We start from the raw sequence: 12,102 nt of genomic DNA on the forward strand, positions 1-12,102 counted from the left end.
AAACTGGCAGAGTTCTCTATTAGCGTGTAAAGGTCTCCTGGGTACTGAATGTAGGACATAGCTGAAAGCATGGAGTCCCTGGCAACCCAAAGTGGCTGGAGAAGCCTTATTAAAATATGAGCTCACTGTACCAGATTGGAAAAAAAGAAGCTGTATTCAAGTTCAGGTTGTACTCCATGCACAGCACAGTCCAGTTTCTAAAGAGAAAAGGGTTACTTGTTCTCCCCCCACAAAGGATCTATATTGGCTTTTGGTGTGGGCTGTGCCAGTTTGTTTTCCAATATTGATATCCTGCCTTTTCCTAGAAAATATATAAAAAATAATCAAGGTGGTTAACAAAACACCTAGCTTTATTTATCTTTTCCATTCAGTGCCAAGGGGCGAGTGGATTAGTGGAACCCTGAATACCACAACATGTGCTGTAAGTGATCCTAAACATTACAGGAGAGATGGGTGGATTCCTGCATTGAGCAGGGGGTTGGACTCGATGGCCTGGTCGGCCCCTTCCAACTCTGCTATTCTATGATTCCATGGGGAAGAACCTGTCATGGGGAAGTCACTTTCAGTGGCTATGGAAGGGTCAACTTAGGTTATAGGTTTCCCACCATACCAATAACGTTGTATGCATTGACCTTAGTTCTTGCCTGACTCTTCTTGAGGTTCTTTCCATCCTATTTTCCTGACATCCCCAATCTGTAACACTGCAGTCCGAGAAAGAAAAACCCTGGACCTATTCTTATCTTATAGTTACCAGCCTTTTCTGAACAAAGCCTTGGTGACTCATAAACCTAGCATCTAGCAGCATGTCTCTTCAGCAGGCTCTTTGCTATTATTACCAATAATAGGTAATGAGCTTCCCCACCAACCTTTGAAATTATTGGTGGCGTAGGGTTTTGGGGTGGTTTTTTTTTTTTGCCTATTATGGGAGGTGGGGTTTCAAAATACTAATTATCGCTAATAACTCATTTTAGTTCATTGTTGTTGGATGAAATAGCAAAAAGTTAAACATGATCCAAAATTACTGTTTTGCTTTTTGGAATGCCTCCAGTTACTGCCCTTGGCTTATTAATACGATTGTATATGAGAGAGGGGGAGGGAGGGAGGGAGAAACATTTGTACAAAATTGTGTCAGCATAATAGCATTCCTACTGGATAAGACCAGGGCTTTATTTCAGCATTTCCTTCATTGTCCAGCCAGAAATACTTCAGAAGCTCAACCTGATCTTTTCTCCCAGCATTTGATATTGTGCCATACTGCTTTTGAACATGGAAGTTTCATTTAGCCATTGAGATACCCGAAGGAAAGGAAAGGAACCTCTTGTGCAGGCACTTGAGTCATTGCTGACTCCTAGAGGGACGCCTGCTTTCACTGATGTTTTCTTGGCAGACTTTGTGGCAGGGTGGTTTGCCATTGCCTTCCCCAGTCGCGGTTGCCTTTCCCCCAGCTAGCTGGGTACTCATTTTACCGACCTCGGAAGGATGGAAGGCTGAGTCGACCTGAGCCGGCTGCCTGAGAACCAGCTTCCGGGGGGAGTTTCGGCTGCAGTAACTGCCGCTTACCACTCTGCGCCACACGAGGCTCCTGACCTCACCTCCATGAATATACTGAATTAAAACAACAACAATGAATAACACGTCTTGAGGAGAGTATTATATGTTAATTGTTTTATGTGAAGAAGTACTTTACTTTAACTGTACCAGAACCTGTTGCAAATATGTTGTATGCAAATGCTTTGATTGGTTTTGGTTTTTAATTGTGATTTAATTTGGGTTCATTTCAAAATTGCAAAGTCAGAATACTTTGAAACTATAAAACCACATTAGGAATACAGGATGCTCTCTCTCTCTCTCTCTAGAATAGACCTGGTTTATTGTTTGGTTTGTTGTTATCCTTGAACACTCTTTACAATGGTTTGATCCCTCTTGTTGCCTTGGTTACAAAATAAACCCAGTTTGTCAAATTGTGTTCTTGGGCAGATTATTTGGATGTGATTTGGATGCACTGACTCAGCATATGAATGTTGATCATGCCTTTTGTCCCTTGGTTTCTCCATTGATTCAGCCTGCTGCAACACCAAGACCTGAAATTGCAGTACATCATACAAGTGAAATGGACTTTGCTGGGAAAAGCCAAGGTATTTATTTATTTATTTATTTATTTATTTATTTATTTATATTATTTTTATCCTGCAACTCAGCCAAAAGGCTCTCGGAGCGGCTTACAATGTATCAATAAAGAAAATAGTCCCTACCCTCAGGCTTACATTCTAAAAAAAGACATGACACACAAGGAAAAGTGGATGGGGAGGGAAGAGGGAGAAAATAAAAAGAAATTAAGGAGAGTGTCTAGGCTGATGGGAAGGCCTTGCTCCGTCCTCTCATCTCCCAATGGAGGGGCAAACCAACAGCTCCTTCTTCCCCACAAGGTGAAGATGTTAGCCCTGGGGGGGTGGGGCGGTTTCCAACTGAAGCAGGCTCTGATGGTCCCTGCCTGCTCCAGTCTCCCTCGCTTCTTCTTCCCCACAGGGTGAAGATGGCAGTTTGCCCTGGGGGGATGTCCAACTGAAGCAGGCTCTGATGGTCCCTGCCTGCTCCAGTCTCCCTCGCATCTTCTTCCCCACAGGGAATATATTTATTATTTATTTATTTATTTATTTATTTATTTATTTATTTATTACATTTTTATACCGCCCAATAGCCGAAGCTCTCTGGGCGGTTCACAAAAATTAAAACCACAAAAAACATCCAACAGGTTAAAAACACAATTACGAAATACAGTATAAAAGCGCAACCAGGATAAAACCACACAGCAAAGTTGATTATAAGATTAAAATACAGAGTTAAAACAGTAAAATTTAAATTTAAGTTAAAATTAAGTGTTAAAATACTGAGTGAATAAAAAGGTCTTCAGCTGGTGACGAAAGCAGTACAAATATAATAGACAGAAGGATATATTATTTCACTGCTGTGGACATAGGCTGGGACTAATCTCCCCACTAAAGCAGGAACTAACTAAACAGAAAACTGCATTGTAGCTCAGTCAATCGCCAGTGGGCCATAAAACATATTCCATTGTGCATGGATCCCTTGGGTAAAGATGGCTGGAGTTGAACAGGTGACCCCAGTGAACAGGATCTCCATTGCATGACGTTTCCAAGTTCAGCAGGGAGCCAGATTTATGGGGAAAGACTACCTTCCCCTATATAAACCCTGACTACTATTAGGATGTTCAGAGGAGGCCTTACTGGTCATTCCATGACCAATGGATTGTCATCATGTGACATCTGGCCTTCTCAGTAGCAGCGTCCACCCTCTGGATTGCCCTCTCTTGTATAATTCGAAAAGCAGAAAATGTGGTGACCTTTAAATGCCTCCTGAAAACATACCAGTTTAAACAAGCTTTCCCTGACTTGTAAATGATATCATTATGTTGCTCCATTTGGCTGTTTTTCTGTTGTTGTTGTTTTCATTGTTTCTGTTTATTTATTTTTGTTAAAACCGTAATTGCTTGTTAATTGAGTATTTTTTTAAAAATATTTCCCCCCAAAATCACTTAGAGATTTTGTTATATCAAGCACAGGTATCTACAATACAAATATACGAGTTTCATTAAATAAATAAATAATTTGCAAAACAGCTCAGACACTCATATAAGCTGGGTCCTTCTGTGTTGGAGCAGTGATATTCATCATTTTTGGACAATCTGCCCTTCTTTGCGATGCCTATCTGAATGGAACAAAACTATTTACAGACATTGATGTATTTAATTGGCTTTCTAGATCACTTTGAAGTTTAAGAGCAATCTGCAATAATGAACTTCTATACTGATATTGCCCGTGTTCAAGAACTGGCACCTGATGAGCATTTTCATATGCCGTCATATGAATTTTTCAGCAGAACTAATTAAAGCTGTCTTTATACAGGATTATGTGATACCAAGTAAGCCATGAGAGAACTTTACTTTAATTACAGGTTGTACAGTAATACCCTGAGCTGTATTTTCAGGCAATGCTAAAGAAGCAAAGGCAACATCGGTTCCATTATTGGGAGCTTGCCTTTTCCTTTTTGTTCTTTTCCTTAAGTCCCTGTTAAACTGGCATGGCATCCTCAAAAGAATCCTGGGAATTGCAGTCTGGCGAAGGTGCTGAGATTAATTCCTTGGGGAGATGCTTCACACCCCTCACGGCAGTACAGCTGATGGCTCTGCTTTCAGTGAGGCTGAGAATCCATTCTGGGTTTTAGTCAGAACCAGCCAGAAAGGAACTATCCAAGGTTTGGCAGCCCCCACCAAAAATGGAGCGACCAGCTTCTGCTGCCTCACAGAACTACAGTTCCCTTGACAGAGGAAATGGCTCTTAAACCAGTTTAGGTCTGTAGTGTAGAGTGGAACTAGATTCAGTTCCACTCTTATCAGTGAAATCTGACTTTCCTGGGTTAAAGATTTAATGACCCTCATTGCTTCAAACCCAGAAATAGTGCCTAAATCTAGCTGTGAATACATAGGCCATCCTTGACTCCCAAAAAATTCAGAACAAAGGAAGACCCCTGTTGGATAAGGCCAAAGGCCTATCTGGTCCACCACTCTGTTCCCACAATTCCCCAACAGATACTAATGAGAGGCCTACAAGCACGTCATGAGTGCAATAGTGTCCTCCTACTCAGGTTCCCAAGCAACTGGCAATGAGAGGCACACTGCCTTCGTTACTGGATATATAGCCATCATAATTAATTGCCATGGATAGCCTGAGCCACCATGAATGTGTCTAATCCTCTTTTAAAGTCAACAAGTTGGCAGACATTCCTACATCTTGTGCTAGCGGATTTTAGAGTTTATGTGAAATTTATGCATTGTATGAAGAAGTGCTTCCTTTCATCTATCCTGAATCTCCCAACATTCAGCTTCATTGGATGATTCTGGGTCCCAGTATTACGAAAGAGGATTACTCCCATGTGGGCCAGGTGTATCCCTTGCCTCAGGTGGCAGATTGAGATGGTGGCGGATTCCACCCTCACCCTTGCCAAGCGGGCCGCCTGCCACTGTGGGCGGGCAGGCGCTTTGGAGACCCTCACCAACCACTCTCCCACTGTGGGAAATGCTGCAACAGGAAAGCAAGTGGTGTGGCTCTGGGGACTGGCTGGTCCTATGCCTTCTTCTGAGGGGTCCTCAGAATGAGGCATTGGTCCAGCTGGCGCTCCAGAGAGCCGCGCTGGCTGCTCTCCTGTTGCAGCAAATGCCAGTCTCACCATTAGGTAGAGTGAGGTGGCCACTTCAGGCAGGAGATGCTGGGGAGCGAGCAGCAGCAGCAGCAAGAGCAAGTTGCCATGGAGACCTGCCCTGCATCCCCTAAGAGAGCCTGTTGCCAGGGGAGAGTGATGGCTCCTATTTGAGTGGGGCAGTGAATCCACTCCGGATTTCAGCCCGAACCAGTCAGAATTCTAAAGCAGCTATCCAAAGTGCTGACCCCTATCCCCAAAATGGAGTCAGAACCTTAGTTAGCTCTTTTAGAGTTCTGACTAACCCCCAGGGTGGATCCAATGCCCCTCTGAAATAGGAGCCACCAGCCTTCACTGCCTGCTGCCCTCTGGTCCTGGTTGGCACTGGTAAGACTGAGATTTAACTGTCAGGCTAGTCAGCTTTTCTACAGGGATTGCTGGCCCTTGCCACAGGTAGCAACATTTCTTGGGTCAGCCCTGACCAGTTGTCTGACTTGGTATAATGTGACAGCTTCAAATGTGTTCACATAAGCAATCTGCTTTCGGGGAAATGGGCAAAGAAGGCCAGCGCAAGTTCAGAAGACTATGGTTGTTTTGAATTCTACTGGGAAGAGCAGAGCTAAGTTGGAGGATCACTGTGGGAGTTGCACTATCACTGCCTCTTATAGGCAGAAACAGGAGACCTTCTCTTTAACTTTAACTATAATTCCGTTCCTTAAAAAAAAACAACCACGCACACGCAATCCTGATTATGAAAAATGAGTGTGAAACCTGAGCATTTAGCATCCTTTCTGAAAACCAGCCTGAGTGCTCTTTTTTATGAGGTCTGCTGGTGCTTAGGAAATGGAAAGGTGAACAGAGGGAGGAAAGGGATCAATGGAATACAATAGCCTAAATCCCCCCAAACTGTGTTAAATTGATCAGCTAAGGGGTAGGGAGAATAATCTTCTGGTACAAAGCCTCTAACTGTGAGGAGTACAGAGCTTGCTTCTTTGGGGTGGGTCTCTTTATGGGCCTGCAACCCGTCTTATTTTATGGATAAACTATTTATAGTTCAAGAATCCATGTTTTTTACTACCTTATATAAGGTACATATTTACCACCCATGTATACAAGGAAGTGTGAGTTTTACGGGCATTTAAGCTACAGAGCACCCAACATAACCGTTGGTTTAGATCGAAATATGTGGTTTAAGCCTGTGCCATTGTGCTTCATAATACTTTTTGACAGGGTAGGGCAGACAGATCTGCCTTTAATATTCTGGTCAGATCAGATTTGCGTTCTCAGTTTCAAGGACAAGAAGGCCATATGGAGCCAAACAAAATAATTTGACTTTGGGAAGCTGGCTGCCTTCGTCTCAGGTCTACTTTTCCTCCCTCTCCTCAAATCTCTGCGATGAATTCCCTTTTCAGAACCAGCTTTGAAATGACTTATTGGTTTATGTTCACATACACACACTGCCACCCATGTTGTACATGGTGCTTTATAGAGTTTTATATGCAACACCCCCCCCCCCCCCATAAAACCAAAAAAACCAAGTCTCAACAGTGGAGAAAGGCGGGAGCAGGGATAAAGAAGGGAAAGATGAGAGTAGCAAGATATGAATGTGAGCAAATGTAGTTACATAGTCAGAAATAAGTTCTACCAGGGGTGTTGCTAACCACTTAAAAGATCTGGGCATAGGACAGAAATCAGTGCAATATCCACACATGTACATTTAGAAATTATTATGAGGTTTTACTTAAATTTCAGAGGAGGCAATGTGAGCCGGTTAATTTCTCATCAAAATAACATCAAATAAAATACATTCTTCATTTAATTTGCATCTTGCCTCAGATTATCCCAAACCAAGAGTAAAAAATATATTTTTCTTAGGTTAATTGCCATGCAGCTGAAGATTATTTGCAGGCGGATGGAGGGGATTGCAGCATACGGAGAGCAAAGAATTAATCCTCCCCCCACCCCACCTCTCACTCTACTCTGGCAATTAAGTAGAGAAACAAGCCTTCCACTGACATCAGTAGGCACTTAGGACTCTGTGGAATAGATCCAGGGCCCTGGGAAACAGATTCAGGGCCTGGGCCCCATGCATAGCAACACCCCTGAATTCCACTATGTTCAATGGGACTTACTCCCTATCTGGTAAGTGTGCTTAAGATTGCAGCTTTAGAGGAAAGGATTTAGAGGTTGGGTTACCATGGGGGTGGGGTGAGGGTAGATCCCCAAATGTGGACATGTGCCCATCTGCTAGAGTGAGTTGCCCAAGACCATACAATAATGTGTCTGCTAAACTCTTTCTAGCACCACTTTTTCGTTGTTGCTTTCATGAAGTTTGGTACCCATATTAAGGCTGGTGTTCAGCACTATAGGTACAATTCGTCTTACATCAGAGATGGGCAGAAGGCATGAGACACAGATTGTCTTTCAGTGTGAAATCTCTCTCGGGAAAAGTGCTGTAGCTTGTGTACCAAGGAGCTGCCTCAAGTCCCACGTTGAAACTATGATACAGCAGAAACTGATTTGGTTTTCTGACTTGGAGAAGGACATATTGAATTTTTTTTGGCTTCTGGCCTCCCTCTGCACTTTCCTAATATGGCATGAGTACAAGACCATCCTAGAATATGGTCTAGGGTTGCTAAGAACCCTGATTAAATTTAAGGAGTGATGTTAATATGTCATTTAACATTATATATGCAAATACTCAGTTGTCTGATTGCTCTCTGCCCCACATAAAGCTGTTAATAGCCTCAGAGGTGGAAAATAAAGGCACCTGCATATATACAGGTATGGTTTCTCCTCTGTACTAATAGCAGATGGGGGTATATGATTAGCATCTGGGAACAGGTGTGTGGGGGGAAATGCTGACATAACTTCCACCATAGCCCCCCTCAAATATGGTTGCTTTTTGTGTGAACTTCAATCATGGAATTGCCACATAACGTCTTGTTTTGCTCTTAGTTTTAAAATAAGGATAAGTAAGTGAAAGATGTCATTTTGAATTGATGTTTTTTGCTTCCATACAAAAGTATCTTTCGACTGACACTGTGGGCCTATAGTAAGTGTCAGCACCTGGAGACCCCTAAGCCAATCCGGTCCTCTAAAAGGTCCAACTCCCCCCCCCCCCAGGTCAAACTGGAGGTGAATAAAGTATGGAGAAAATGACACTTTAGGCAAGACAAACTTGCCTTTCATGCAAACAAGTTGCTGATCAAGGAGCTACAGTTTTACTGGCCTCCATAAAAATTAATTCAATGTGAAAACAAAACAATGCTATTATTAGGACCTACCAATATTCACAATGTGATATGTAAATAGAGATTAACATTGTGCCCCCCCCCAGAAATTTGCCCCTCTTTTTAAACTGGATTCACACAACACAATAGCCCACCCTAAAGTTGAGTATGGATTGAATGTGGGTTGTTATTGAACCATTGATTGTTGCTGAAACATGGGTTGTTGTGTTGTCTGAACCCAGCCTCACTAACAAAGCATGGTTTCTTAACCACAGACAGCCCATGTAGAGAAGCCATAGTTTGTTGTTGGGTTGTGAACAGTGGGTTGTTCCTGATTAACTCTGGGTTGTTTGTGCTTTGCTGTCGGGTTGTGAACTGTGGGTTGTTCGTGGGTTGTTATTGGTGCTGGGTTCAGATAACACAACAACATTGATAACCCTACTCAAAGACTTCTCTCCCCACATTAGAAGACCTGTCTGGATTCAGCTTCAACCAGCTTCACATTCACATGCATCTAGTGCCCTCCAGGGTAGACACTGGTGAAACACGAACAATGGAGGGTGTGGCCCAGGTAAAAAAAAAGGAGATTGTAATATTTAGGTTTCATATAGCACTTTAGAATGTACAAACTACTTATTTATTTTATTTATTTATTTATTTATTTATTTATTTATTTATTACATTTTTATACCGCCCAATAGCCGAAGCTCTCTGGGCGGTTCACAAAAATTAAAACCACAGTAAAACACCCAACAGTTTAAAACACAATTACGAAATACAGTATAAAAAGTATACCATTTTATACAGTATAAAATACAGTATCATGTAATTCCTACAACAACTCTGTAATCCCAAAATTACAGTTGTGGACTGATGGAGAGAGAGAGAGAGATTGAGCGCATGACAGAGACAAGATTTGAAGTGGAAGGGATTCACTAGCTCTACTACACTGGACAGAGCTGGGTGTCATCAGCATATACAATGACAATGGGTAGGAACAAAATGGCATCATGTGGGATCCCACAGGGAGTATCCTAATAATCACTGAGTGATCAAGATTTGTTTTAAACAATACCGGTACCCTGAGCAAGGCCAGAGGCAGAGCCTAAAATAATCGGGCACGTCACAGGGGCAACATTGACTATTTCATAACAACAATTTTCTTGACTGGCAGCTCTAGATCTCAAAGAGAAGATGCAAAATGACAAAAGGTGCTTCCCGATGAGGCTTTGATCGTGCAACCTCCTGGCTTCATCCACAGGATTTTATGGGCGTCCAGGCAACATTTAGTTCCATCACACCTGCACGTTTGCCCTGGTTTAACCTCGAATTACCCACCCTCGTTTCCATAGTGTGTGATCAACTTACACCTTTGCGCTTTTACGTTTCATTCATCTTTACACCTCTCCTCTCCTGCGCACCAGCGTATCGCTGTTCTTCCCTTGAGTTACACATCCCCCTCCCCAGATCTCCTTTGTACCTCCCCCTATAGTTCATTGGTTGGTGGTAGCTGGACACTGCACCCTCCCTATGTGGTTATTCCCTGTTGCCTAGGCTACACCTGTTCCCCTCACCCTGCCTGGAGAGAGAGACTTACTTCTGAGTAAACAGAAGTAAGACTTCAGAAGTAAGCATGAGGTTCCAGAGCACTTCGTTCCAGTTTGCTGTTTTAAGACTTAAAAAAGAAAACTTCTGAGTGTCCACACTATTAAAAATCAGTTCTATATGTGTTTACTCAGAAGTAACTCTCTCTCTGTTCAATGGGGTTTACTCAAAGGTAAGGCTGCATTTGATTTTAGTATGACTGGGATTTAAATGCAGTTGAAATCAATAGGATTTACTTTTGTGTAAGGGAACAGCAGATCTGTAGTTTATGAACTTGAAGATGCACAGCTTCACATAATCAAAGCCATGGAAGATCGATCCTTCGAACTTGTACACTTGCAGGAAAAGGGTTTAAGGGGGAAATTTAAAAAATCATTAAAATCAAGGGATAACCCAATCTGATTCAAACTTGGCATGCTGAAAGCCCTCCATCAGAGCTATCACTGTGCCAATTTTGATCTCTTTATCTTTAAATTTACACAGATGTAAGCATTTGTTTAATTTCCATTTTAAAAATTCCTTAAAATCAAGGGATGACCCAATCTGATTCAACCTTGGTGTGGCTAAAGCCCTCCTTAAGAGCTATCACTGTGCCAATTTGGATCTCTTTATCTTTAAAAATGAGGGCACTGCTGGCAAGGAGGGTGCATTTTCCACATTTCTTTTAAGGTGAAAATGCCTACTCAGGAGTAAGAACATAGAGTTCATTGGGACCTCTTCTTGCTCCAGAGGGACTGCTTATAACTCACATGCAAATTTAATCCATAGATTAATTGAATAATCAATGAAAACTCCTATCAGCTGCCACTGGAGGGTGCATAGTGTTCCCCTTGTCACACACTTCCAATCGCACGAAAGACTGCAGGTGCGTGGGCGCGCTTATTCATAGTTGCATCCTGTTCATTTTCAATGGGATCAAACCCCCCTCCCACTTTGGATACTGAGCTGAGGGAAGGCAGGAAGGAATGGATGGGTTGCTTCACAGGAGAAGGAGCCCAGCTGCAATCCTGTGCTTGCTTACTTAGGAGTAAGCCGCATCAGAGCCTTGGATTGAGGGTGACTTGCAGCCCCCTTTTTTTTGAAAAGGATTGGGAAGAAGGCACAGTGGGGGTGGAGGATCTCTGGCTGGGTGGGTCATGTGCAAGGCGGGCTGCCTAAAGTGGGAAGAGCTTGTCTGGCAGTGCCTCCCCCGCCCCAGTAGGGGTGCTTCTACTTTTAAGCAAGTGTGGCTCAGGCTGCAGCCCAGCCCAACCCAAGCCACATTTACTCAGAAGTAAAGGGCAGTTAACTGCCAAGTGTACGTGAATCTCTCTCTCTCTCTCTCTCTCTCTCTCTCTCTCTCTCTCTCTCTCTCTCTCTCGCTGGAGGCTTTTGGGCTGCGAGAGGTAGAAAAAGAGACACAGGAGGAGGGAGGGAGAGAGGGAAAGGGGATGGGAGAGAAGAACGTAAGAAGTGCCCTGCTGGATCAGACCAAGGATCCATTAAGTCCAGCACTCTGTTCACTCAGTGGCCAACCAGCTATCGGCCAGGGATGAACAAGCAGGACATGGTGCAACAGCAACTGGTGCGCACACTGGCTTACTGCCTCGAATACTGGACATAACACACAACCATCAGGGCTAGTAACCATTGATAGCCTTTGCCTCCAGGAATTTATCCAACCCCCTTTTAAAGCCATCGAAATTGGTGGCCATCACTACATCTTGTGGTAGTGAGGTCCATAATTTAACTATGTGCTGTGTGAAGAAGTATTTCTTTTTATGTGTCCTGGATCTCCCACCAATCAGCTTCATGGGATGACCCTGTGTTCTAGTATTTTGAAAGAGGGAGTCTATCCACATTCTCCATACCATGCCTAATTTTGTACACTTCTATCATATCTCCCCTTAGCCTCCTTTTTTCCAAGCTAAACAATCCCAGTTGATGTAACCTTCCCTCATAGGGGAGATGCTTCAGCCCCTTAATCATTTTAGTTGTGCTTTTCTGCACTTTTCCCAGCTCTAGAATATCCTTTTTTAGGTGTGGTGACCAGAACTGTACACAGTATTCT

Source organism: Elgaria multicarinata, chromosome 1, assembly GCF_023053635.1.
Source record: "Elgaria multicarinata webbii isolate HBS135686 ecotype San Diego chromosome 1, rElgMul1.1.pri, whole genome shotgun sequence".
In the NCBI taxonomy this organism is placed as follows: domain Eukaryota; kingdom Metazoa; phylum Chordata; class Lepidosauria; order Squamata; family Anguidae; genus Elgaria; species Elgaria multicarinata.